Here is a 5,327-nt window from a genome sequence, read left to right as displayed (position 1 = left end):
TTCAAAGGTACAACAACTACACTCACGTAACAAATTTGCTGTCCTACTACAATTCGATCTTTCCGCTGCTTTTGATGTCGTCCATCACAACATACTACTTTACCAACTTTCCGAGATTGGAATCGACTCCACCGTCCTAATGTGGTTCTCAAACTTCTTACGCTCCCGTTCCTACACCGTCAACACAAATGGCATCATGTCCACTCCTTGGACTCCATCTTGCGGTGTCCCTCAAGGATCACCCCTTTCCCCTATTCTCTTTAACATCTACATGTCCTCCCTGAAACTCTTTCAACTATCCCCCCTGGAAACAATCTACACTTATGCAGATGACATCCTTGTCCTCCTTGAGACTGACCAGAACCTCACCAACCTCCACGAAAACATTACAGCTTGCATAATGAGACTCCGTGCCTGGTTCCTCTCGGTACAGATGAAACTAAACGAATCTAAAACAAAACTACTCTGGCTCGGCCCAAAATTTGAACACCTGCCCACACTTTTCACACTACCCACAGGCGATACACTACAGCTCGAGTTCTCATGCAAGGTCCTTGGTATCACTATTGATTCCTCTCTCTCCCTCAATGACCACCTCAACTCCTTGGCAAAATCATGCTTTTTCAGCCTTCACATGCTGAGGAAAGCTAGATCCTACTTCAGCCAACAACACTTTGCCATCCTTGTCCAATCCATCATCCTCTCCAAACTAGATTACTGCAACGCCATCTACTTAAATCTATCAAAAAAAAGTATTCTAAGACTCCAGCTAATCCAGAATACTGCAGCCAAACTGATCTTCTCAAAACGCAAGTCTGACCATGCCTCCCCACTCCTTGCCAAACTTCATTGGCTCCCAATAATCTCCAGAATCCATTTCAAATGTTCCTGCCTGGCTCTCAAGATCATTTACGGAATCCTGCCTCCTCTTATCCCACTGTCTTTCAACTCCTCCAGTCCCGACTCCTCCAGAACTGCCCAAAGGCTTAAACTAGCCTTCCCCTCTCCACGCGGCATCCACTATTCAGGCAAACTGGGAAAATCCCTTCTCTTCAAAATCACAGGTCTTTGGAACGACCTCACCACCCCGCTGCGGAACCTGAGCTCCCTTCAGTTATTCCGCAAACAACTGAAAACCTGGCTTTTCAGCAAATTGTAGCTCTATCCTTCCCCCCTTTCTCTCCCCCCTTCTACACATAAGTTCATGTAATCCTTTTTCTTCTTCTCTACCCACTATTTTAAGTTCTTGTAAACCATGTCGAGCTCCATTCTCATGGAGATGATGCGGTATATAAACTTAAGGTTTAGATTAGATTAGATTACATTGGATAATTTAGAGGAAGCTTCATTAATAATGTGCTGTGAGGTGAACCCATCAGAAGCATGTTGAGAGGTGGATCCCATCTTATTGTGTAGTACCTCTATATCAATTGTATTAAGAGCACCTAGTGCAGTTCCTGTGCCACCTAGAATAGTGTCCAATAATTCACGTTTATTTCTACGTTGCGTGGTTTGGGCGGTACCTGACTGCATGTCAAACCAAGTATTCAGCATATGAATGTGGTTAGCAACAAATTGCGAGCAATTTGGGTATCTATGATTAACTAAAAACAATTTTGGAAATAAATGCCAAGTAAGAAAATGGTATTTTACATCATATAAAACATCATGTGGTGCATCATATTTAACCTGAAAGGGCTTTCCTTCCTGAAACATATTGATATCAGAAAGGTAGAGTACAGGAGGGGCTGAGGTGGGAGGAGGGGGGATAGTAGGAAAGCAAGATACATCAAAATAGAAAGACGTCTCAGTAATGTGTTGTTGGTTACTCTGGACCCATGTATACGAAATCTTCCAGTTACCGCTATCCTGACAGGAGATATTATACAGAATCAAGGCAGAGGGCCCTAGAAAGTACTTCTCTGGGGGTGCTTTTAGTTCCTGTGTTCTTTCTAAAGCAGTGGGGACAGGAGGTGCCCACTTTACTTGGGTGATGTTTACTGAGTAGAACACTGGCTTGTCCTGTACAGAACAAAAACTTAATATGACAAGTTCGGTTCCTTCAAGAAAAGGTGGGGGTATTTCTTGATAGCGATATACTCCATCTGTGGATTTTCCCAACCGATTGTGCATATTCGAATGATAGTTCATGTAATGATACTTGGGTAAAGGAGAGCATATACAAGAGTAAAAGGGAACCGTGCAAAAAACTAACTCTAAACTTAAACAAATTAACTAGTACTTACTATTGGTAAAATGCAAGAAGCAAAATAATTTCTACTACGTATTTACATAAATATTGTACTCCTGTTCTATAGATAGGGCTCATCAACTATGCAGCAGGAGTGAATAATATAGTTACCAATCTCTTGTGACTTTTCCTCATGCAATACAGCTGTCCGTGCTGTCTTCAAAGCAGCTGTCCGTGCTGTCTTCAGGTGAAATCTGAAAACAGAGACTGATAAACACGTTACCCATATGGTTTCAACTGAGTGATGTGTTTCCAGCATTGCTGGTTGTCAGGCATGAGAATTTGGTAAAGGCTTGGGCCTAGGGTATCTGTTATTAAATGTGGTCCATCCCATTTTGCTGTCCCAAAGGGAAGGTTAGGTCTGGGGTTCAGGAGCATGACTTTGCTCCCGACCTTGAGGGGCCTTAAGTCAGATCCTTTTGCATATATTTCCTGCAAATAATCCCTAGACTTTTCTGTGTTTTAACCAGCACAGTAGTCTGTATTTCTTTCAGATGTTCTTGCAGGGATTTCATCCACTCATTAGCCAGAATTACTGTCTGGTCTCTGGAAGGAAAGGACACAACAGATTTTCCCACCGTGGCATTGGCCTTCCCATTAAGGCTTCATAAGGTGCAAAACCTGTGGACTTACAAACATTAGCTCTGATATGCATAAGGACCAAAGGGAGTACCTGATCCCAGTTTTTATTAAATGTGGTCCATCCCATTTTGCTGTCCCAAAGGGAAGGTTAGGTCTGGGGTTCAGGAGCATGACTTTGCTCCCGACCTTGAGGGGCCTTAAGTCAGAACCTTGTAATCAGACATTAACACCTTTTAGTTAGTCATGATTCAATCAGGGCTACTTAAAACATATCAGGGATACTTAAAACAGTCTCCCTGCCCTCAGGGTCTATCTGCATTCCCATGCCAGAGTCAGATTGATATAATTTCCCATAGGCCTTCGCTGACATAAGTAATGCCAACTGAAAATGCTGAATGGAAGTGACAGCTAGGCTGACAGTGTTGAGAAGTCTAGTAGATGTGAATTGGAGGTCGGAGAACATTTGGGATATTGCAGCTGCTGAGTTTGAGCGGCCTATCTGGCAGAGAATGCAGGATGTTTTGAAGTAGATTCTGGCAGCTATGGGTAGCCAGTGCAGTTTATGAAGGTAGCTAGAAATTGCAATGTATTTCCTTAAGCAAAATATAACTCTGATTGTGGTGTTTTGTGTTAGCAGTCTTTGCAGTTGTGTGGTACTCAATCAAGCCTGCATACAGCGAGTTGCAGTAATCCAGTTATGAGAGGATGGGTGTTTGTACCATGATAGCAAAATGGTGTTCGTGGAAGTAGAGCCTAATCAGATGTAGCCTCTTCATGTAGTTGGAGATCTAAGGTGAGTAGGTGAGTGCTGAATCTAGGATGACACCAAGCAGAGTCAGCAACCAAATGTATTCTATTGCAACTCCTTGTGACTCTGGACAAGTCACTTAACCCTCCATTGTCATAGGTACAAAATAAGTAGCTGTCTATAAATATGTAAACCTATTTAATTGAAACCACAGAAAGGAAGTATTTCAAGTCTCATCCTCTTTATTAAATTATACAAGAGTGAATCAAAAATTAAAGGCAATTCTTAAATTACACAATAACCAAAACAGAGCTAGCGAAATACCAACATATATACTTGTACATTGCCTGTTGAATAGATCATCCATGCACAGTGTAGCACTTGGCCTTTAGCCATATGGCAGCCACAAGATCAGAAACATGGATGCTCCATTGCAAGATTGCACCATCGAAGAACGTGCAGTAGCAATGGATGGAGCAATTGATGACTGAATTGAAACTGAAGCTTAATTCATAAAAAACAATTTTTTTTTGTAGCTTCACCACACCCACTTGACACTAAAACATCACTGTGCATCAATAAACGTAGTTATCCCACCCAACCCACTATGAAGATATTGGGTGTAATATTGGACCAGAGTCTAACCATGAGAGACCAGGTGGACTCCTTAGTTAGAAAGGGTTTTTTTTACTCTGGAAGCTTGGGTCCATTAAAGCATTTTTCAATGTTTCATCATTTAGAATCCTAGTACAATCCCTTATACTGAGTCAATTAGATTATTGCAATATCGCCTACCTGGCAATTTCTCAGAAGAATATGCGGTGATTACAATTGGTGCAAAATGCGGCAGTCAAGCTAATTTTGGGGTTGAAGAAGTTCGATCATATAACACCTTCCTACCAACTTCTACATTGGTTACCGATGGAAGCACGCGTGAAGTTTAATTTGGATGCTTTCGCTTTAAGGCACTATTCGGTTTAGCCCCTAAATATATAACTGACCTCTTCTCTTTCTCAAACAACAGACATAAGAGAAGCTCAAATTAGAATTTTGCTTCCCTACCAGTTAAAGGATGTAAATTACAAAAAACACCATCAACATCTTCTCTCACATCAAGCGGCATTATGGGGCAAAGATCTGGAACAATTGCTCATGCATACTACTTATGGGGAATTTAGGAAACACCTAAAAACAGGTGTATTTAGGCAACTAACCTGTATTTAGGCAACCTGTACAATTCTACTCCACAATAACTGATCTCTAGCGCTGTTAATAACTAGCTTCTAACCTTGTTAATTCTAATTAATTTGTAACATCTTTTAACCATTGTAAACCGCATAGAACTTTATGGTCCTGCGGTATATAAACTGTTGTTATTATTATTATTATTATTCTTTGGGCAGAGGGAGTGAAACCTGTGGAAATTCACCATCGGATATTGACTCAGAATGGACGTAACACCATGAATCAACGAAAAGTTTATGAGTGGATATAAAGGTTTAAAGCATGAAGAACAGGTGTACTTGACGAATGTCATTCTAGTCGCCCATCAACATCGTACACAGAAGAAGAGCACATTGACAAGGTGGATGCCTTATTTAAAGAAGACCAACGGATAATGGTGTTTCAATTGGCTGCAAATTTGGATATCAACTATGGATCTGCATTTTCCATAATGCATGATGACTTGGGATACTGGAAAGTCTACGCATGATGGGTTCCCAAACAGCTTATTCATCTGCACAA

Source organism: Geotrypetes seraphini, chromosome 5, assembly GCF_902459505.1.
Source record: "Geotrypetes seraphini chromosome 5, aGeoSer1.1, whole genome shotgun sequence".
NCBI classification, from domain to species: domain Eukaryota; kingdom Metazoa; phylum Chordata; class Amphibia; order Gymnophiona; family Dermophiidae; genus Geotrypetes; species Geotrypetes seraphini.
Note: the sequence above shows the minus strand (reverse complement) of the source record.